The sequence below is a fragment of the Astatotilapia calliptera genome, chromosome 3 (assembly GCF_900246225.1).
Source record: "Astatotilapia calliptera chromosome 3, fAstCal1.2, whole genome shotgun sequence".
Taxonomy (NCBI): domain Eukaryota; kingdom Metazoa; phylum Chordata; class Actinopteri; order Cichliformes; family Cichlidae; genus Astatotilapia; species Astatotilapia calliptera.
Window position 1 is genome coordinate 37,444,709 of NC_039304.1, and position 24,700 is coordinate 37,469,408.

The 24,700-nt window shown below is 40.1% G+C and overlaps 1 protein-coding gene across 3 annotated transcripts in view; it reads right to left on the reverse strand.

Moving 5' to 3' along the window:
* Positions 1 to 24,151, reverse strand: part of npy2rl (neuropeptide Y receptor Y2, like) — an 89,401-nt gene extending 65,250 nt beyond the window's left edge. Inside the window, exon 1 of one of the 3 annotated variants that reach the window (XM_026163166.1) lies at positions 23,481 to 24,151. The gene's annotated coding sequence lies outside the window, so the exon portion shown is untranslated. The other 2 variants (XM_026163167.1, XM_026163168.1) reach the window with 2 other exon arrangements.
* Positions 24,152 to 24,700: the final 549 nt, after the last annotated feature.

Genomic DNA, 24,700 nt, shown 5'->3' on the forward strand with positions numbered 1-24,700 from the left:
CTTCCATAAATGCGTCCACTAACATCAGTGTTTGAGTCTCACCAAAAGCAAACCCAAAGTAGGACCCCAAAATAAACACTGCTTACTGCATTGGGGAATGAGGATTACATTTTGAGCCCAAGTACATGAGTCAAAACTTTGACCACACGGCAGCACTATAGAGAGACTCTAAGAGTTATAGAGGTTATCAGAATTCATGGTAGCAATGAATTTCTGATCTAAACATTATTTTACCACCCATCTAGTAGATGTTTCAGAAAAAAAAAAAACAAGAATCTGTACTTTACATTTGTATTGTTTCAGTTGAGAAGTCGGTTAAAAAGAACCACGGGAGACAAAGAGTACTGAAACAAAATTTAACTGTAAGGCTAAGCACAACATGCCAGCCTCAGAGTGGTGAAACATACAGAGTACCCATATCATTAGGATGCGTTCTCTGGACACCATGAACTTGTTCCAGTGGTTTTGAGTGACCAGTCAGAATTTTGATCTAGCTGTAGCAGTCAAAGAATTACAAAACTTGTGATACCTCTGGGTACAATGACTGTCTGATCCCATTCAGTAGAAGTTTTCTTTCAATAAAAAACAAAAATGATGGCCACAACAGGAAACCTAATGGAGAATGGTCAATCTTCCTGAAATTATATATCTGGACTCACCTGTGAGCCAAACCATTGAGGAATGGAACCAAAGCACGAAATTCAGTAAAATTTATCATGACAACTATCATTACCAGCACTAAGGTTTTAATCCTCTGGAAACAATATCAAAACCAAATTTCATCACAGGAAGTCCAACAGTTGTTTTACCGTTACTTCATACATGCAAACATATTGGAGCACCACAGTCATTAGTGTGCTTCTTCTGCAAAACCATGAATGCTGGGGCGATCGTGGCTTAAGAGTTGGCAGTTCGTCTTGTAACCGGAAGGTTGCCGGTTCGAGCCCCAGCTTGGCCAGTCACGGTCGTTGTGTCTTTGGGCAAGACACTTCACCTACCGCCTACTGGTGTTGGCCAGAGGGGCCGATGGCGAGATATAGCAGCCTCGCTTCTGTCAGTCTGCCCCAGGGCAGCTGTGGCTACAACTGTAGTTTGCCTCCACCAGTGTGTGAATGTGAGAGTGAATGAATAGTGCAATTGTAAAGCGCTTTGGGTGCCTTTAAAAGCGCTGTATAAATACAATCCATTATTATGTGTGTATGTATGTGTCAGTCGACCAAGTCAACAGTTCAAAAATGTGGTCCTACTATTTGATCAAAGCAGGAATCTTTAAGAAACCGTGAACCCCTCTAAAAAACACGATCAATCCTCAGAGAACAATCAGTTATCAGGAACACATTTCAGCTAAATGCTGTTTTATCAACATATTAATGTAAATGAAATATTCCTATTACCAGAAAAACTTTCAGAAACCCCAATCTTTTAGTAGTTATGCCTGAGCAAAAAGCAAAAATCATCATTGTCGTACCTTTTGACGAATCTGTAAATTTAAATGTTTTAAAGACAAATATCTGGCTAAAATCTGTAGATTTCTATACAGGGAGTGCAGAATTATTAGGCAAATGAGTATTTTGTCCACATCATCCTCTTCATGCATGTTGTCTTACTCCAAGCTGTATAGGCTCGAAAGCCTACTACCAATTAAGCATATTAGGTGATGTGCATCTCTGTAATGAGAAGGGGTGTGGTCTAATGACATCAACACCCTATATCAGGTGTGCATAATTATTAGGCAACGTACTTTCCTTTGGCAAAATGGGTCAAAAGAAGGACTTGACAAGCTCAGAAAAGTCAAAAATAGTGAGATATCTTGCAGAGGGATGCAGCAGTCTCAAAATTGCAAAGCTTCTGAAGCGTGATCATCGAACAATCAAGCGTTTCATTCAAAATAGTCAACAGGGTCGCAAGAAGCGTGTGGAAAAACCAAGGCGCAAAATAACTGCCCATGAACTGAGAAAAGTCAAGCGTGCAGCTGCCAAGATGCCACTTGCCACCAGTTTGGCCATATTTCAGAGCTGCAACATCACTGGAGTGCCCAAAAGCACAAGGTGTGCAATACTCAGAGACATGGCCAAGGTAAGAAAGGCTGAAAGACGACCACCACTGAACAAGACACACAAGCTGAAACGTCAAGACTGGGCCAAGAAATATCTCAAGACTGGTTTTTCTAAGGTTTTATGGACTGATGAAATGAGAGTGAGTCTTGATGGGCCAGATGGATGGGCCCGTGGCTGGATTGGTAAAGGGCAGAGAGCTCCAGTCCGACTCAGACGCCAGCAAGGTGGAGGTGGAGTACTGGTTTGGGCTGGTATCATCAAAGATGAGCTTGTGGGGCCTTTTCGGGTTGAGGATGGAGTCAAGCTGAACTCCCAGTCCTACTGCCAGTTTCTGGAAGACACCTTCTTCAAGCAGTGGTACAGGAAGAAGTCTGCATCCTTCAAGAAAAACATGATTTTCATGCAGGACAATGCTCCATCACATGCGTCCAAGTACTCCACAGCGTGGCTGGCAAGAAAGGCTATAAAAGAAGAAAAACTAATGACATGGCCTCCTTGTTCACCTGATCTGAACCCCATTGAGAACCTGTGGTCCATCATCAAATGTGAGATTTACAAGGAGGGAAAACAGTACACCTCTCTGAACAGTGTCTGGGAGGCTGTGGTTGCTGCTGCACGCAATGTTGATGGTGAACAGATCAAAACACTGACAGAATCCATGGATGGCAGGCTTTTGAGTGTCCTTGCAAAGAAAGGTGGCTATATTGGTCGCTGATTTATTTTTGTTTTGTTTTTGAATGTCAGAAATGTATATTTGTGAATGTGGAGATGTTATATTGGTTTCACTGGTAAAAATAAATAATTGAAATGGGTATATGTTTGTTTTTTGTTGAGTTGCCTAATAATTCTGCACAGTAATAGTCACCTGCACACACAGATATCCCCCTAAAATAGCTAAAACTAAAAACAAACTAAAAACTACTTCCAAAAACATTCAGCTTTGATATTAATGAGTTTTTTGGGTTCACTGAGAACATGGTTGTTGTTCAATAATAAAATTATTCCTCAAAAATACAACTTGCCTAATAATTCTGCACTCCCTATAGATGATAAAAATGTTTTACAGTGTGCACTGACAAATGGTAAATCCTGTGCAAATCAGCAGTGACATGTAGGAAAATGTGATCACATCACTGTCATCCTGAGGAAGAAGGTGATCTCTTTGACCCTCAAGAATGGCAAAAATCAAAAAGTAGAATATTAAACATGACGTACGCTCTGTACTAAAAGTTAGTAAATTCTAATTCGCATTGATCTTTCCTGACCTACATAAGAAGTGCATCAGGGAAAGAGCTGAGCAGCACAAGGTCCTATAAATTTAATCAGAAAGGAGACCCAGAAGACAGCATGCCAGGAGAACCATGAATTACATTTAAGCTGTAATAACAGGAGCAGGAAGTGCTGATGACGGGGAATCAAACCAAAAACAAAAGAAAAAACCCAAACTGTGAACAAACTTATGAACTAAACTGTGAGAAATTAATGTGATTTTTTTTTTATGTTACTGGTACACAACAACAAAACTGGAGAACATAACCTAAAAACATTCCACTGGGGAGCCTTTCCAAAGCTGCTCCCACACCTTCAGCATTTAAATTATTAAAACAAATCAGAGAATAAAGACAATGCACGAGATAAAATATTTAAAACACTGCTCAGACTTCATTCTCTGATGAGCTGATGAGCCACGATGAAGCCACCTAATCAAATCAACCAGCTGTCAGTCAAAATGCTAGGAATTATATGTCCTTATGATATAATATTCCAACTGGCACTGCTTAAAAAGTGACATAGGTGCACAGAAATAACAGAAACAATCACAAATGTTCTTTGCCTTAACACATAAAGAATAGACCTTAAAAAACAAGAGCAAAAAACAGAATGTGATAATCGACTGTTTACCCACATCAGATTTAACAATTGTCCACTTTCTTCATTAGATTTGACTGTTAAGTCTTTTGAAATCAAATGCAAATGCATATTTTTCCTTTGGAATATGGCTTGGAAATCCTTGGGAATTTAGCAATTGGCAGCTTTTTCAAGCGTTCATCTTTACACTTACTGAGCTGTGAGGTAATGCTCCCATTTCAAAGAGCTGCTAAGTGTTCATCAGAAGGCTCCAGGAATGGCAGTGTTAGATATTTGTTAGGAAACTGTGGTTGGAATCCAGTTGAAATCTCTGTGTTTTGCACTTTGATTTACTTGGGTTTTGCTCAGAAAATGTACTCAGAAATTTATTTTCGTTTGTTAGGTTAAGGAAAATATGGTGGTCTCAATTAAATATGATTCCAGGAGGTCAAATGTGAGGAAGGAGAGTCCTGACACAGACATTCACCTGATAAGCATCATCCAATCAATCAGCAATGCAATGTGGCACCTCATTTTTCACTCTTCACAACACACCACAAGTGCGTTGAGTTGATTGGCTAACAACAACACAAATACTTTAGTTCCTCTGATGTCAGCTGAGAACAGAGATGTAGGTTGCAAAGTCCATAAAAGAGAAACACCCAAAAAAGTTAAAGATTAAAAGAAAAATATGCCAGGTCTGATAATCCTGCACATCTTTGGAGGGTGTAGATTATTAGCCAGAATCAGCAACCAATATCTGGTCCCAACCTGATTGGTATCAATAATGCAGACTTGCCGCCTCTGCTGTAATGGTGTGGGGGATGGTTTTGTGGGCCACTTTGTAATTGCAATCAGTAATCACTTTGAATGCCACAATCTAGCTGGGTCTTGCTCCTGCTGCTCAGATGTACATCCATATATGGCCTCAGATTTCTTGGCTTTTTCCAGCAAGAAAATAGACTATGGCACGAAGCCAAACTGAATATGGCCGTTCATTTAGTGTACTTCAGGGGCCTTCACCCAGTTAGCACCTGAATTCATCAGAGCATCTCTGTGGTGTGGCAGATTTGGAGACGGGCAGGATGAATGTGCTGCTAACTGCAGCAATGTTGTGACTGATCATGTAACATGGAGTAGAATTTTAGAGAAAGGCTTTCAATGGTTGATAGAAACTGAAGTTGGGCAAAGAAAGTCATGACTGTAATGTGATGTGTGTGTGCTAATCAAAAATTCCTGAAGTGAGTATAATTACTAAAACTGCTGAGTCATTTCTATGTTAAAAAGACCCTGAAACCTGAAAAAATGATTTAAAATAGGGGGAAATGGGCAACACAAAAATAAAAAGCCAAGTAGGGGAATTAAACCAACAAGACAAAGAAATATATTCCCAAACTGGTGAGAAGTGAAACAGCAGCTGGCAGCTTTTGCACAAAATCCCAACACTTCATTAAACTTTGATGTCTAACATTAAGAAGTGGAGTAAGAAGCGGTAAAAGTCTCTCAGTAACATAATGTTTGGATGTGGAAAAGACTACGCAGCTAATAACCAATTACTGTTTCTTCTAATTTTGATTTGTAACTGAAATGTTTTCCTCACAAACTGAAAAGCAGCTTAGCTTGAATATAATTAACATTTCAGTCACCCACTCAGTATCAGTGATTCCAAATGCCACCATTGTCTAAATGCCAGAATAAAGCTGCAGGTGAAATTAAAGAAATTATCCGTGACATTTACATGTCAATGAATAAATAGCCTTCTTTCACAGATCTTACAGTTTTCCCTTTTGGTATTTGTAATGTTCACTGAATGTCAGCTTTTATTTTTATTTTTATTTTTTTAACAGTCATTTGTTTGGAATGAATTAAGGAAAGGAAACTGCAATAAAACATGGGAGGTATGAATTATATATCAAGGACTAAAGGAGTCGCCGTAGTTATAGTTGGAATTTTATTGATTTTTTATTAAGTTATTCATAATTTACTTTTCTGTTTGTATTATTAGAGATTATGATATGCTGTTTAAACTATTAGACCAGTTGTTTGGTGGGTTAACAGAAAACAGACTCTTAGTAAACCTGAATGGTTATGGTTAAAAATAGCTTCCTTGTGTCCAACGTTTTGCATTTATGAACATGTATTAAATGTTAGATCACAGAAGAAAAACTATAAGCATGATATATTTTAGCAAATGTTGTAAAACTTATCCTGTTTTTAATTATAGAGTTTTTGGCATGCAGTCTTCCAGAACAAAAGGAATTAGGAAGTGAAAAATTATACATTTGTATTTGAAGAGGTCATGATTAATTTTAATAAGACCTTATATATTTATTTTAATTTATTTTTTAATTGTAAAGGTTTTAATTCAAGTGAGGGTATTCAGTGTATCATTGCATACATTTTTTTTCTTTTTCTTTTTTCCTAATTTTTGAAGATCTGATTTAGTCTCCACCATTCACGCTTCATCTACTATCTTTCTTCACCCAAACTATAACTGCAACTTAAATCTGACAAAACCAAGTCATTTTAACCCAGCCCATGGCCTTTATTGATTTACTTTTTTTAAAGGCAAAAAAACATACAAATTGTCTTGGCTTAGCAAGATGATGACATCTGAGCATTTGTGAATGGTTTTGGTGTCTACAGAGAGAAGAAATATTTGCAGATGTGAAATCCAATTTTAATCTTCTTGTTATATTTTTTTTTAGTATTTTCCCACAAAAGACTGAACTAAAAAAAAATACAACCTGCTGATGGCATTAGATGAAGTCAGTGTCACAGGCTGGGTCTCTGACCCAGCGCTCTGAGTTCATTTTGTATTTGTCTCATTTTAGATTTGTGATTAGTTTGTGTCATTCCTATTTAGCTTTAGCTAAGGAAAGGCAGTTATTATTTATTGTTTCCTTGGTTTCTATGTTTGAGTTCTTGTATCGTTCATCACGTGTTAGGTCTGTTAAGCTCGTGTTGTCATGTCTAGTTTCAGTGTTTCCTGTTTTATTTTGAAGGAGTCGTGTGTTCTTTGTTCATTGTATTTAGTTTCACTTCCCCTGTCCTGTCATTAGGTTCATGTCAGTCAGCTGTTCCTCCATGTGTTCGCACTTCCCCTAATCACCTCCTGTGCATTTAAGTCCTCTGTTTTCAGTGTGTCATTGTCAGATTGTCTGCTTTGTTTGCAAGCCAAGAAGTTGTGTCAAGTTTCCTTATGTCAGGTCCATGTTCCTGTTGTAGGTTTTTAGTTAATTTAGCTCACCCAGTTTAGTTCATTGTTAGCCTTGCATTTTGCCTTTTGTTTACAGTTATTTTGCCAGCCTCAAACGGCTCGTTTTTTGTTATTTAAGTCATGTTTCACATTTTGTTTCCGTCTGCATTTGGGTCCACCCTTCACTCTACACACAGTCAGCCCTACTGATTGTGACAGTCAAAGCATCAGTGTTCTGTTGCTGTTCCTTTACAGACAGCTACACATTTACACAAAGGTAGTTTGCACAAGTGTCAAACATACAAACACCCAAACAAATCCACTAGTAATTCTAGAGTAGCAAGGATGGTAAATCACAAGCTGCGAGGGGAAACAAACCAACAATTTATCAAGTCATGAAAATCAATAGTGAAACTTTTAGTTGGGTATTTTTCTTCCTGTTTTGTACCATAATTTGTTTGTTATTGGTGACAGCTTATATGACAGAAACAAAACAATGAATAATGTATAAATAAGATATGTGACTGACAATCCAAAAATGAGAGCTGAGCTACAAAAACACAAAATGGAAATGAAATAAGCAATATGTTGCTTAATACCCTGAGAAGTCACTGCCTGAACAACATCTTCAGTTCAGCCGTTGTCCCATCCTATTCAGGTATAAATCACTGCCTGATTGGATGGGCCGAATGAGAGCCTGTGGCTCGTACTCTTCAGTTTTTGGGACTGAGATTCCCTACTCGACACACAGTCTGAGGATTAGTGTCACACTGTTGATTACAGATGGAGAGACAAGCTGACAAGCTGCTCTCTGGCACACACAAGCCTCTTCTATCTTTCTCACCCAAGCACGAAAACCCATTTCAGCAAAAATCAACTGTTGAAAATGAGCCTGACTGTTAAAAATATACCTTCCCTGTGTGGTTAGTGAGATTCAAGCAGCTGTTTATCATTAGCACCTCCTGCTTCTGTTGTTATGTGAAGTTGAAGCCAAAATCTTTTCAAGCCTATTTCTCCTGATTAATGCTAGTAGGAAAATGGTATCAGACTCCCACAGTGTTTTTCCAAAATATATGTCCAAGAACAACCCAAAAACTACAAAATTATACCCATCACATATAACACATCAAGTGTTTCAAATGTTTCCTCTGAAAGAATTTACAATGAAAATACAAAGACTGCATATTGCACAAATGGGGTCTTGGTTTGATTTGATTTTGTCCAGGATTCTGGAGGATTTGGAGAGGGTAATGCACCAAAACCCTCTTTGTAATTGCTCCAGAAGAAAATAACTTTTGCCTTCAGACTAAAAGTTATGCCCTGCTATTCCAACACATTTCAAATGGTGCAAAACACTAACATTTGTAGTTTGTATCACACTTTTTAAGTTTTGCTGAGCATTTGCTGACTAGTGACATCTTCCATGAAAAATGTGGGTTACTGGGATCAAAGCAGTAACAGGGAGGTTTTAAGTGCAGCACTGCATAGCTGTTTGAAACTAAATACTTTTTTTTTTTTTTGATCGACCTTTCGTTATTATTTATTTTATTTTATTTTCAGTTGTTACAGACGGGACAGACATGACTGAGCGATAGGAAAGGGAGAAAGAAAGATGAAGGAAAAGAAAAACAGAAGGGAAGAGAAAGAAGGAAAAAAGAAATCTCCTGGATCACCTGTTGAGAGAAAAAGAGAAAACAAGCAAAAAAAAAAAAACAGAGCAACATACTAAACACAACACCAACACACCATCTGTGTGTTGTTGCATATGTTGTTGTGTAGCAAACAGGACCGACAGCGCACAATGTGCTTGGAAATAGCACCAATAAAGGTGTAGTTTATGCCAATGAACAGTGAACACCTGTGTGCACACCTGTGTGGATCAGCGCACTTGTATTCAAAAGGTTTCCCCATGTAATGGTCTGCTAGAGGATGTAGAGAGCCATAGCCTTGTCTCCCAGGGCATGAAGCAGGTATGGAGGAGATCCAGGCTCCAGACATCCAGAGGCCCCAGAGTGTGAGAGCCCAAGGAGGACCACCAGAGGTGCATCCGTGCCACCCTCCTGGGAAGAGCTGAGGAGAGCCCCAGATGAGGGGTCACCCAGTAGCCACGGAGCAGAAGCCAGAGGGGGCTGCAGTCACATGCCCGCCGGCTCTGCCGGCAGCCAGCTGTGCCAGAGTGAACTGAGCCGCAGGCCCGAGGGCCCCTTTTGCCCCAGAAGAGGCCTCACCGGGCACCAGGCCCCGCCAAGTAGTCATCGTGAGTGAGCTGGTACATACCTGAGCGCCCAGCCCCGGACACCAAGAACCACCAACGCACCGACCCCAGAGGGCATCAGTTACTGGCAGGGAGTGTGGTGAGGGGAGATGGGCCTGGGAGTTCCCAGAGAGGTGGAGTGTAAGACCCGACCTGACATATAGTCACAAACAGGTACACACAGACACAAACATGCATTCCCACCCTCATGCACACATATACAAATACTCAGCACTCACCCAACGTAGGGATAGACATACATGGACACTGTACACACAAACACACTCCCCAAACAAACTCCCCTGCACCCTGGTGACACACCCGCACCCCAAGGCCCTACTTGTGTGGGTGGGTGTGTTGGAGCGGGAAGAGGGAGGCAGCCGGGGATGGGGAGGAAAAGAAGGGAGGAGCAAGATGCTCCTCCCTGGGGCCAGCTCCCCCACTGACCCCAGTAGGCACCCCCGTCCTTCGGCATCCACCAAGGCAAGGGAGCCCAGGCCCATCCAGATCAGGGCCTACGGCAGCAGGACCGCCCAGCCATACAGGACCCGGGGCAGCCCACCCGACCCCACCCCAGAGGAAACTGTACCCACCCTAACATTCAATCATCTCCCAGACTTCACAAGACAGAAGTTTATTCTCTACCTCTCCTATGACTCTCCCCCACCTGCAGAGTGGACTCCTGCAAATACATCTACCCACAGTTGGCAACATTCAACAACCACTCACCAACCAGTCTGGGAATATGCATGTATGTACCTAGTGACGGGTGGTCACCAAGTTGACTCCAGGCCACGCCAGTGCAGTGTTGGAGACAGATGGACTGTTAAAGTTCAGCATTGATTTTCTCTGAAATTGATTAAGTCTAATTCAAACTGTAGCTGAATATGATAATCATGTATAATTTGAGGGAAAACACTTAATTTCATCAGGAAACTAAAGACTTCCAGTGATCAATTGTGAATTAGGTGAAGCATCTGAACATATGTGAAGGCTTGTTACTGCCAAACACTCAGTACAGTGATGCACATTTATACTTGATGCTTTTTCTGCTCATGCTCTCTGGGACAAGGACAAAAATAGAGGTGCTGCATGTGACAGAGAATTTAAAAAAATGAGAGATGAATAAATCAGCGGACTGGTGATGTGCAGCTAAATGGAGACAGAGAGAGAGAAAGCATCAGAGAGAGCGTCAGACTGAGAGGATGAGTATCTATGTACGAGTGGAGACCAGAAAATACAAAAGCATGTTTAACATTTGGGGGATTTTGTCAACACTGAGCAGAACTGACAGAACAACTCTTAGGTTTTTTGGGTTTTTTTTTTGGGGGGGGGGGTTGGCTAAATGTAAGCAGCACAAATACTCAACCTTTTAAAGTGCAACCATCTCCTCAGTCTGAATCAGTTATCTGTTCAGTATTTACTGTATATTGTTATCCAAACAGAGTGAGAGACCGAACCCTCTGGGACAAAGTTGTAGTTATGTACAGTATAGTATAACTTTCACAGCCTTTCTCGGAGACTCTTTGACACTTCAGATAAACAGCAGACAAAAATAATTGGAGTCAAACTGAAGGTCTGAGGAACAAAAAATGCTGTCCCTATTATTTTCAGGCCATACAGGCAATAGTTAGGCACACCAGCACTTCGGGACACTGCCCTGTTTCCAGTCTGGCTGCCTCTGCTTCTTGTTCAACTCCTGTTCCTTATTTGCTATCCTGCTGCTCATGGGTGGGGAACAATAGATGAGGACGGGCTAATTGGTGAGGTTAAAGATTATCCTGACTCCAGCTACACGTCCCAAAACGCATATTTACCAATGAAAGACCAAAGGAAAGCAAGTTTAAAATGTGGGTATAATTCAACCATTTGGATCATATTGAGGCTTAAACTTAGTGGTGTGGTCACGTTATTCTACAAATATGGTCACTTCTGGCTCAAAGAAAGCAGCATAGCAACATATGGGGTTATCTGATTGTTGGGATTTTAATTTAATGTGTCAGTCCCATATTTTTTTCCTGATTTATGAATTTTGAGGAATTCAAGACAATACCAGTCTCAATTTAACTGTATTGATTTATTTGTTTATAAAAAAATTTTTTATGTATTTTATTAATACTAGTTCTAACAGGTGCCTCTGTGTTGTTATTCTGCTGTGAATGTCACCTACACAGGTGTATAGGACAAATGCATTCTACTTATTCTACTTCTACTTCTGGTTTTAATTTTAATTTATTTATCTGGAGAGGGTTCAGAACTGCGACATATCAGATGTAGCAGTCAGAAGGTCTGCATACACCCACACAAACCTCTTATCAGGTAAGAGGTTTTGAAACAGGAGATACATGTGGGAAGAGAAGCAGACGAAGTCAGGGAGAAAGAAATGAAGGAAAAGAATGAGACAAACATTAACAGAAGATGACAAGAAAGAGAGGAGGAATGATGGGAGGGAATCAAAGAACAAAGAGACAAACAAAGAAGGTAAAGACAAAACACGAGAGAGGAGTATGAGAAACAAAAAAAAAGGACTGAAGTGTGAATAATACAAAGTGACTGGAGATGGCGTGTATGAGCAGATTTGAAGCTACACTGCTGGATTTGTGCAGCTGCTCACATGCTCCTCACCTGCAGGCCACCTGTCTGACAGTCTAGGATTTATCAAAGCAATAAAGCCGAGATGGACTGAAGTGAAATTAAACGACGGAAGGAGGGAGGGGAGGGAAAAGTCTAGCTGCAGGATGTAAATGTCAACTCTATCCACCGGGAAAAATCTTTCGAACTCAGCTGAGACAGGAGATAAAAAGGAAAAGACGTCTATTTACTTTTACACTTAAAAACCATTTTGGTGCTTTGTGTATTTTTCTGCTAAATTAAAGTGTTTAAGATTTATGATTTTATAACATCTGCGCAGCTGCTGTTTACACAGAAAAGTCAATTTCTGCTGGGGAGTTCTTAATCCTCCTCTGTACCCAGTGGGACCTTATCTGTTGGTCTAATAAAAAGTGATTCACAACCCTCAAACAGTACTGTGGGGGTGATTTTTTCCTATTGAAGGTATGAGGAATTATTACATTAGGTAAATTGCATTTTAAAAACTTACAGTTTAATTCAAAAAGTTTATTGAGGTATAAAGTGGATATAAATACAGATCTTTCAATTTTAGAAACAATGACAACTTAGGAAGTGGACACAAACTCAAATAATGGTTCATCTATTAACATGATCCAGGTCACCATCAATCACCCTATGTTAGGGTTTTAGTTAGGTTAACATCCACCTCTTTCAATAGACTCTTCTCCTATTTAGTGAAAATGGAAATGCAAAACAAAGTTGATGCATAGACCAGAATGGTGACATCTCCGACCCATATTAGATTTATTCATGGTGTTCCTCAAGGCTCTACCTTTGGTTCCCTGTCTTTCTCTATATATTGCCTTCTATGATAATTCCTTCTGGATTCTCAGTTAAAACATGCACATTTTGCTGGCATTTGGTCAAAGTAAGTCCTCCAAAGTTCTAGATAGCTAAAATATCATTTTATATATCATTTCTCATCTAATTTTCTTTGTCTTGTTTTCCATCTTTCTGCTTGTTTGATATCTCTTTTTTTTTTCTTGTCTTTATGGCCATATGGGATTTCAAATTATGTTTAGGTGGTTTCATGTCTAATTTTGGTGATTTGTGCTTCCTTAACATCTAATTTTGTCTCATTTTCTTCTTATTTCATGGAAATTATGTCCTTCTGAATCAGAATCAGAATCAGAATGGGTTTATTGCCAGATGTTGAGGTTTACAACATTAGGAATTTGCTGCGGTGCTTCAGTGCAAACAATAAGAATTAAAGTGCTATGTAGAAAGCACAGGTACAAATTATGTACCTGTTATTCATAATTTGTTAAGTTTATGTCTGATTTTGTTGTCATTTTGCCCATTTATAATTTTCTTTAATTCTCTAATTTTGCCATATTGTATGACTTTACGCATTTTGCTAAGTTTACAGCAATATTTTGTGATTTTTTTTTTTTCTTTTTTTTTTTTTTTTTTTTTTGCATAATATTCACAGTAACATTGTTTTATGTTATTTTGGCTATTTTGTATGCCTCGGTTTTGTAATTTGTAAAATGTGGGGGTTTGTATCTTTTCTAATTTGTGTTATATTTGACTAATATCATGCAGTATTGCACACATTTTATGATTGATATTTTGATATTGGTTAGTATTTTCAGTCTTCTTTTCACCATTTTGGTCATTTTAGCATTAACCTTTCAATTCATTTCAGTTTTATTTGTAAAGCACTAAATCACAACAACAGCTGCCTGAAGGCCCTTTTTATATTGTAAGGTAGACCCTACTATAGCAGCCATTTGTGAGGGTTTTCTTTCTTATTTAAGTAACACATTCAAATTTGGGGTGTTTTCTCTCATTTCTATTATACTTTTATTTTGTATTTGTTTTCCTTCTGTGTATTCTTTAAAAACCACTTCGTAAGATAGTTTTGGAATGTGTAAAAAAAAATAAAAATAAAAAAAAAAGCTACAAAAATTTGTTGTTATGATTCGTATAATATAATTTGCATTTGACCTTTTGCTTGTATTGCTAAGGTAGGAGCTAAGCAGTAAACAAGAACTACACAGATGCAATAAAAATGCACAAAATCCAATTTACATAAAAAGACAGTCAGGAAAAAGAAAACATGCAAGGACAGACTGAAAGAAATGGGTCAGCCGAAGTCATAAACCTTATGGCATCAGTGAGTGATTTTAAAGGTAGTAAAAATGAGATGTAAAGTTCAAAGCCATGTTTACAACATGTTTTCAAGCCATAAAGATATAAGCACACAAAACAAACACACATAAACCGAATCAATATATGTGGACTTCTTAAAAGAGTGAAGTTGGTGGTTGCACGACTAATGGAACACTAACAGCCCCTGCGAGTGTGGGTGGTAATCGTCTGTTGATAAGGAGATAAACACGTGGTTTTATGGTTGAATGCTGAAACAAAGTCAGCTGTAAGCTCAGTAATAATGTCAGGTTTAATTAACTCATCTGAGAAAGATGAAGACGGGCACACGGTAGAGGATTAACATCAATCAGAAACGGGACAAGTTAAGGGTGGCCACTGCAGGCAAACAAGCTGGTGGTTCGGAGAAGTTGTTCAGCTACACAAACATTTTTACAACTCTGAACAATGAATGAAGCAATCTGGTGTGATAAAAACAATAATTTAATCAACTCCAACTTCCAACATCGAGTTGGAAATTCTCCAATGTAAATGGCTTGCTGCTCTTTTTATTCTTTTTAGATATTTCATTGTACTACTGTACTATGTATGACTGTGCAATGACAATAAAGAGTTATCTTATCTTATATCGTTCACATACTTTGAGTTATGTGTTGCATACAGAAGAATGGAGAAAAAAAACAGACAGGAAGTGATGAGGAAGAAAGAATATTAGAGAAATGAACAAATGAAGCCATGTGCAACCATGCTCTTCGATTATCTGATTGCTGACATGTACAGTTTTAAATGAGACCTCTTAATTAACCCGCCTAGCTCATTTTGTTTTCTCTGCTCATTCAGACTAACAAGATGCTCCGACGGGCACGAGCACATCATCAGCAAATAATGTCTGAGAGCACAAATCATATTGAACGTTCTGTAATAATGCAAATGAGATGCAAATGATCAGAGCTGCACATCAAGCATCATATTTAAGACACGGAATGATGAAAAACTCATCCCACAACAGATTTACGTGCACAGATATGATAAGATTCATGGTTAACACTTTGCAAAAGGCAAAATTAGAAAAGAGGCTTAAATTCATGTCACAGCTATCTTTCAGATTAAAAAGATGGATTTGATTCAACCCAAAAGTTCATGTTACAGCAGCAAATTCAACAATTGCTAACCGTTTAAAAACAAATGGATCACTTATAGACACTCACCAGACACTTTATTAGGTACACCTGGTATATATGGTCACATTGCATGGCATTAACACTGTACATGCATCCATGTAGATGTGGTCAACATCATGCTGCATTTTAAAACTAAGAATCAGAATGGGGAGAAAGGTGATTTAACTGACTTTGAACACAGCATGGTTGTTGATGCCAGACAGGGTGATCTAAGTATTTACTGGGATCTTCCCACACAGCCATCTCTTGGGTTTACTGAGAATGTTTCAAATAAAGAGAAAACATCCAGTGAAAATGCCTTGTTGATCCTAGAGGACACAGGAGAACGGCCAGACTGATTCATGCTTATAGAAAGGCAACAGTAACTCGAATAACAACTCAACCAAGGAATACAGAAGAGCATCTCTGAAGGCATGACACGTCAAACCTTAAAGCAGATGGGCTAAAGTAAAACCAGCAGAAGATCACACCAGGTGCAAGGAAAAACAGAAAACCAAAACTACAATTCACACTGCCTCACCAAAACTGCACAACAGACGCTTAGATAAAGGTTGGCCGGTCTGATGAGTCTCAATCTCTGCTGCTACATTTGGATGGTAGCGTCAGAACGTGGCATGAACGCACAGATTCATCCTGCTTGGATGGAGCACTTTCAAATTTACAGCCCTCGGTGTACCTGAGTGTTGTTGCTGACTACGTGCATCCCTTTGTGACCAATCTGTATTCATCTTCTGATGGCTGCTTCCAGCAGAATAACGCACCATTTCACAAAACTTCATCACAAACTTGTTTGTTGAATATGAAAAAGAGTTCACTGTATCCCAATGGCCTCAGTAGTCAGCAGGTCTCAATCCAGTAGAGCACCTCTGGGATGTGGTGGAACAGCAGATTCTCATCATGGATATGCAGCTGACAAATTTGCTGCAGATTTGTTTGTGTAGATAAGGACAAAAATCTCAAAGAAATGTTTCCAGCACGTTGTTGAATCGATGCCATGAAGAATTAAAGCAGTAGTGAAGGTCAATGGGTGTCTTGACCTGGTACTAGCAAGACATACCAAATAAAGTGGCTGTTGAATTTCCCACCATTATTTTCTTGTTTTTAAATCACAACATCATGACTTTTCCTCTTCAAAGTCCAAAGCTAGAGGCTGGAGGGGTTGGTGGTGGAGTAAATTATTATACCACTCACACTAGGAACCACAGCTTGAGACTTACTGGTCTCTGTTACAGTTTTCCATCAATCAACTTTTTGGATGTTTGACCTTGATTTGTAAGACAGAAGTCACTTCCATCTCTGGTAGACAAGAGAGAAAATATATTTCAGGAGATGATGGCGGGTTACAACCTTCAGGATAGGAGGCTGACCATCAGAATGATTGAAAGGTGATATAGCGAGATGGAGGGCGGGGCTAAAACAGAACATTTGCTGCCTCAGGGGGAAAAGCTGCAAAGCTGCGTGTTGAAGCTCAGCTGCCAGCAGCCATTAGATCACCCTCCGTGTGTGTGTGTGTGTGTGTGTGTGTGTGTGTGTGTGGCTGTTGATAATCTCTCACACGGCTTCCTGTAACTTTAATTGCCCAACATCTGTAGCCATGGTGTGCTCATTAGACAGGAGAAACAGTGAAACAATGGGGAAAACACACTGAGGGAATCACACCTCGACATCCTCAGTCCTGGTGTGTGTTATGTGTGTGCCCTGAAATCAGACAACACACACGAGCAGCGGGGTGATTGGCGGTGAGGCCTGAGTGCGCGAGTGTGGGGCTTTTTGTGATTATGTAACCATGTGAACAGACACACTGAGAGAAGCGCTGGTTGTACATGCCGGGATCATTCCCATTTTCTGTTGGTCACATTTGTGAGTGCACTGTGGTGGCACATTGTGGGTTCCTATTAGATGCCAGTGCCATGGTAACACTGATAAAGGAGAGTCAATTAGGACCAATATTTGGTTGAATGGTATGGATGCAGTCCCCTGCAGAAAAGAGAGATACCACAATATTATGCCCTTTCATTCAGGTTAAGCATTGTGGTGGCACATATGCAGCTCAAATGATGGTGCTGACACGATGGAAACTGTGTCGAAGGTGAATTAGCTACTGCTTTTTTTTTTTATTATTATTATTATTAAGTACAACAACAATGACAAAAAAAGTTCGGATGTTGTGCAAAATGCAAATAAAAATAGAATGCAGTAACTGAAAATATCATAAACACCTTTTTTATTCACAACAGCAAATAGAAAACATATCAGATATTAAATACATGAGAAAACTATTATTAGTTTGAGTTTGATGGAATGAATGCATCTCAGAAATGTTGTGAGGAAACACAACAAAACAAAAAGCTAGAAAAATAACTGGTGCTAAAAAGAAACAGCTGGACTGGGTACAAAAAGGGGATCTTACAGAGGCAGTTTCTCAGAAGTAAAGACAGGCAGTGGTTCACAAAAAAAAAGTGAAGCATATTCAAAATAATGTTCCTCAGGGTCAAATTCTACAGACTTTTAATATCATCTCCTGCACATAATAAAATCAAGAAAGAGAAATATCTCAGCACATGGGACAAGGACAAAAATCAGTACTGGATGCTCATCTGGTGGTCTTCAGGCACTCAGGTGGCTCTACATTAAAAACAGGAATGACTCTGATATGGAATTTACAGCGCTGGCTCAGGAATATGCCATTCACGAATGCAAGTCAAAGCTCTATCATGCAAAAAAGACACAACCTGAATGGCCATGATCCAGAAACACTGCTGTCGCCTCTAAACCAGAGCTCATTTAAAGTGGAATGAACTAAAATGGAAACCACAGATGCTGTGTCCCTGGAGTAAAGAGGCGAGGGACCACCCAGGCTTTTTATCAGTGTTCAGTTCAAAGACCTGCATCACTGATGGTATGGAAGTGCTTCAATGTCTTATATGGAATCAGCAGCTTGCTCGTCAATGCTTAAACATATATGCAGGTTTTAGAACAATATATTCTCCCATTCAAAGGACATCTCAACATTCATCTCCCTTGAAAACAAGAACACCGAAGCTAAATAACCTGAACAAGAGATCTGAAAGCCCAACAACTGTATTTCACAGAAAGCGATTTAGACCCTGCAAGCAAAAGCAGACAAAACTTCAACTCAGAGCTGCAGTTTGACAGATTTAAAGCGCTATATCATTCATGCGTGAATCAATTTCTATTCAGTATTCATGTTTTGATTTTTCTGATATGTCCATTAGCACTCTTTCAAAACACATATCAGTCTCAGTTTATAACGGTCAATCCAAGCAGACGCCGTTACTTCTTGACAAGACTCAATGAGATTAAATGAGCCTGAGAAAGTGCAAGCAGCTGGAGGAAACTAGCAGTATGAGTGATGCCACTGTCAGAACAAGCTCGGTGAGTGACAGTGACTGATCGATTGACCGGTCAGACTGACACATCAAAGTCTGATCCACTGTAATCAATCAAAAGTGGCATATCCAACAGAGGAGGAGATTAAAGAGCCTGGAACATCGAGTGACTGTAAACCAGCTCTGTCAGTCACAATCTGCTACTGCAGTCAAGATGGAGTGAGTGTATGTGAAGTAAGTCTTCCTCTCCTTGTTAATATACCTGCACAGTTTAAAAAAAAAAAAAAAAAAAAAAAAAAAAAAACACATTCAAAACAAATTCTGAATGCACCCGTTATGACTCTGTGTTGGACTCAGAAAGCTCAAAGTTCACTGTAAAGCTGCCAAACATAAAATTCAGTGCACATGAAAATATCCATGAAAGTGTAGAACTGCAACTATAGACCATATATGTATGAAGAACATGGGTCTAAAAGTTGAAGCTGATACAGATGTGCTTTATACCTGCATTCTCTCAAATGACCAGCAGGGGGCGACTCTGGTTGCAAAAGGAACACATTTTCTTGTCAGTTCATCAAACACTAAAACACTTGCATCATTTAATCTATTAATTTGTGATTCTGGACATTTTCTCAAAAGCTACTTGGTTAGGTTTAGCCACTGAAAACTAGTCTTTAAGACTGGATAGAAACTCCTTTCCACTGGACCTAAGGACTGTGAATACTATTGATACTTTTAAAAACTAACTCAAGACTCACTTGTACAGACTTCCCTGTATTCGGTTTTATATCTTTATACTGTTTCAATTGATGCATCTTATTCTGTATTGCAAAGCTTTTTGTGAATTTTCTTCTTGAAAAGAACCTTAAGGTAGTGAAAGCTACTGATTTATGTCCATTGCTCAGTCGAGAGTAAAAACTAGACTAAACCTGTACTAATATAATTTTGATTTTAGGTTAGGGTTTTTTTTTTTTTTGTTTTTTGCAAATTTGTGGAGACCAAATAGTCCCCCAGATGTTGAAGGTGTTGCACATTCAACTTCACAAGGTCATTGCATAGGTCTTCTTGTGGGCGGCAGTTTGTCTCCAAACCCAACTTGGACTGGCTGCTATCACTGTTATGCAGTCTAACTTAGACGTCTAACTTAATTGCTGTATTATCACAAACAGATAATCATGTAGGAGTGGCATGGTAATGTGGTGGTTAGCGCCATCCCCTCACAGGAAGAAAGTCCTCAGTTTGAATCTACTGTTCGGCTAGCACCCTTCTAGGTGGACTTTGCTAATTTCCCCCCCATGTCTATGTGTGTTCTCTCAGGTACACCGGACTCCTCCCACATCCTAAAAGCATGTATGCTAGGTTAATTGGTGATTTTAAATTGACTAGGAATAGTTATAACTCTTTCTGCAATAAATAGGCTACTTGTCCAGGGGTTTACCCTGCATCTCACCCTGCATGAGCTGAGATAGACTCCAGCTCTGTAACCCTGAAAAGCAAGAGAAAAAAATGGATAGAGATTGAATGTAATTGGCAACTTGACCTCATTCAATTGCAAAATTATTATCCTATTGCTGTTTTATTGCCAACTTGATGCAGCAAAGTTGCTCTGAAACAGCAACTCATATAGATCAATTATAGACCAGATCTCCATCATCAAAGCCATTCTAAATGCATCTAGATTGCAAGTTCATTACATATATTCACCATAACCTTTGCTGTTCCAGCCACTGTTTTCCCTAACGTGACTGTCGCACTATGCACAAAAAGCTACTTGGTTAAGTTTGGGAAATGATACCTTCCTGTTTGGCACGAGACTGGGTTGAAAAAGTACACTTATCTAAAGAACTCTATGAACAGAACAGAAGAGCTGCGTCTCTGCTGGCAATGCTTCCAAACAATGCGCTCAAAGCACTAATGCCTCAATTCAAACTGTCATACTGTTGCCTTCCTAGTATCAGAAAACAGGACAAAACTGACCAAACACAAAAGTAAAATTGACTCAGCGGTCATTCCAAACATTAATACGCACCTGAATATACTTGACACCCAGGCGTTCTCACAGTAAACATTAACCAGATATATTGGAGTCAACAAGCACCTGTAGCATGAATACTGTAAAGCTAAACGGGAGCTCCTCCAGGAGCAGGAAGGTGCTCGTGAACTCACCTGTGCAGCACAAACTCTCCCTGATCACTCAGCTTCCATTCCACTGAGAGCTTTCAGAGAGCTGTTGCTGCTCTACAGACTCACAAATGGCAAACAGGAAGGAGCTGCACATGATTCAGGATCCAATGTGCATCTCTGGACCAGGCGGCAGCGTAGGCGTGTTTGATTAAGGCCGCTGGACACACATGCCGAGCAGAGCACCAATTTGGTCATCGATAGCTAATAATTAATTTCCCATAGCTGATATTGTGAGCTGGTCTCAGGTTTTATGTCAATGGGACTAAATGTTGTCACATAGGACTTCAAAGGTCCATTAAGTAATTTGCTGACTTCTGAATCAGATGGTACACAGAAATGAAAAGCTTGTTTTCCTCAAGCTGGATTTACTATCCGTTCATCTAATGAACAACATCTATGTTAGAACTTCAACATCCAGGAACAGTGTGTACCATTTAAAAGGTGGCCACATTAAAATGTGGTCAGACGGATGAATTATTGGAAGCAGGTCACCAGTAGGGATGGGATCGTTTAGGTTTTATCCGATACCAGTACCAAACCGGTACTTTTGAAACGGTGCCGGTGCTTAAACAGTTCTCGAACCGGTGCTTAAAGAATGAAGAACAAAACTTCAAAACTCCAAAAACCTCTTATGTTTAGCTGGTTTTTTTTGTAAAAAGATAACAATATTAGCCTTTTCTGCAGCTATAGGGGATTTATGGTATCACTCTTAGCTGGAAGCAGTGCTTAAACAATGGAAAAAAACACAAACTTTGTCCTAAACCTCTCATGTTTAACTGTTTTCCACTTTTTCTTTGGTCATTTTAGCCTTTTTGGCCAGGGTGAAGGGAGTATCTGCCATCAAACAAGAAGACAGCCGCATGTAACTACGACGGTGTTTGCTAGTTCACCTTACATGCATTAATTTAATAACGTGGTTAGCCTACTCAACGTAAATTACACTTGTGCTCAGCGTAAGTTACAAACGAACAACATTAAGCTACTCACGCAGAGAAGAACGGCTGCTGCTGCCATCATCATCCTCATCATTTCTGCTACACTGGCAGGGCTAGGGGCCAGGACTCTCGTCTTCGGGTTCTTGGGGGATGTTGCTAACTCCGGATCCGATAACAGGCACCACACCCGCAGTAGATGTGCTCGATGTGAGGTCTCGCAGCAAGCTATCAAATACGGTGCATTTCTCAGCTTTTAAAAAATGCTATACATTGCCAGGTGTTTCATCAGATTTGAGGAGTTACCTCCTTTGCACAGTATCAGCTTAAAGCACTTGTTGCAGGCTGCTGAGTTTACATCTTTTGCTATGAAGTACAGCCAGACTTTTGACCACTTCGCCTTGGACATTTTTAATCTGTAGCTCTGCTCTAAAAGAATGTACGTACCTGGGCCCGCCTACTATGCTTGCAAAGGTAAAATGATTGGCTAGAATCCAAAGTGTATGACATCTCAGGAAATAAAACACCGAAATGTGCGCTGCTTTTCGATCTGGTTACTACCATTTATGTCAGAACCGGTGCGGTACCCATCCCAAGTCACCAGCTATCAGCTCAGAGAGGAAACCTCACTAAGCCTCTGATTCTTTTTAAGACCTCCGACAGAAACAACCAACATTAGGACTTTTCTTAAGCCTGCACCTTTCTGTCGTCTCAGAAGCCACACTGACACTCAGACGCACACATTAAAGTGAGTGTTTGTGGGCGAATCGTTGGAGGAGAAGTGTGCAGGACAGATTTCTGCTGGAAATGATGGTTTAATATTTAAACAGCTGCGCTCCTTATCGCAGGGAGGATAAGACAAGCAGTGAACATGTGCAATCACGGCGCTGTTGTTTCTCTCTCATTTAACAGCATATCAGCGCTGCGTGCGAAACCAACATTTGCTTTTAAAGGACACATTTTCAACGTGGAGACCATTGAAACCAAAATAACACTAAAACTAAAGCTTGAACTAGAACTTTTAGAGCCAAAACTTTCTGAACACAGTACCTACTTCTGGTGTGTACATTCACAGTCACAATATAAAGAAGACATACTCTTGGGTGTCTTCTTTATAATCACCAGAGTCTAAGTGAGACCAGTGAGGCACACACAATACTGCATACATAACAACTCCAAAATAATTTTAAATGAAATTAATATATATTTTGTGTGTGTGTGTGTGTGTGTGTGTGTGTGTGTGTGTGTGTGTGTGTGTGTGTGTGTGTGTGTGTGTGTGTAATGAAGTGAAAAAGTACATAAAATGTAAATTTATAAAATAAATTTATAAAAATCAAAAAAAGGAAAATATTAGAAAATATAAAAATTTAATTCATGAAATGAAATAGGATGAACTAAAATATTAAAAATAAGTATTAAATTACTTGTATTTTTTTTTACGTGAAAATCAAATAAATTAAATAACAATGTGAAATTGGATTAACGGAAATGAACCGTGAAAAGAAAATAAGGCCGTCCTATTAATAAAAAATAAAAGTGCGAAAAGTAAATTAGCCCCACATCTGAAGGCTCGCTCTTTTTTCTCGCGCGCATTTTGTATTCATTGTAAATCAGCGTGCGCGTGCGTCCATAAGTACACGTGTGCTCGCTTACAGTACAAGCATGCTTCCTGTACTGACACAGCAGGTGCATGTGTGAGCGCGTGGTGTGCGTGCGTTCCTGACACACTGACCTGCTCCGAGTCTCTCCTCTCAGGCGCTCAGCGCTTAGCTCGGGTCCCGGCACCGCTCTCGTATCTCGGATCTCTCCTCTCTCTTTCCCTGGCAGCCCGAGCGGAAAACCCCGGGAAGAGTCACGCGGCTCCCGGCTGCCATCAACATAAATAAATAAAACAAAAACTTGAAATCTAATTTAAAAGGGGAAAAAATTAACAAAAAGAAAGGAAGAAAGGGGCGGGTGTCTGACGTTGGTTGAGAGTTTAAATCCCCATCCTCTGGATCCTCGTGTGTAAGTCCCGCTTACAAGTCTCTCTCCTCTGCCCGCCTCTTTCTCTCTCCAATGTCTTTTTGAATTTACCCAACCTGGAGCGGGAAGCGAGGTCTCGGTTGTCCTTTGCCCTATTTTAGGAAACAATCGCTCGGCTGCTGTCTGAGGCAGCGCTGACATCCGCGCCTCTGTCACTTTGGATCAGCGGAACCCGCCGGTAAGTTCGGCCCCCAAACGAGCCTCCAAGGAGCCGAGGACACTTTTAAAGACGGAGTCACCTCCTGCACGGAGAGCCAAATGTAAACGTACACACTCTACATCGGTGTTTAAAACATGCACATATGTTCTTCTCCTGCTCTCTCTTCTGCTGGACTGTGCGCTCTGGACACGGACTGAAAAGCTTTACGCACGGCGCGTAAAAAGGAGTGGAGGGTCATAGGAGGAGGGCTTCTCGTTTTTAAGAGGGGGGGCGAGAGAAGAACGTGGGGAGGGAGGATAGACAAGGTGGTGAAGACTGGGGGAGGGGGGGAAGAGACAACGGGGCGTGTGTGGGGGGGGGGGGCTATGGAGGTGCTGGAAGCTATGTGAGGGAGTTAATTTTCATTTTATTCATCCATCCATTGAATTTCTGCGGCTTAGATGCTTAGATCTCCCTTTCCTCACCCTCCACTTCCAGTTCTTCAAACGTGGGCACAGAAAAAGGTGATCCCAGATCATAGCTGCTCCACTGTGGCCTGGGCTCAAGGGTTTTCTCACTGCGGCATATGCAAAAAACGTATCCAGGTGGCATTCTGAACTGCCTTATCTTCTTTTACTAATGAGGAGCTGTGGTCACTCTGAGGCTCTTATGACTGAGAATAACTGAGCTCCTTACTGTAACTGCAAAGGCTGAGCCCCCTTCAGGGCAAGCACATGTCTGCCACTTGTATCATCACAACTGTGATGACAGGTGAGTGTAGGAATGTA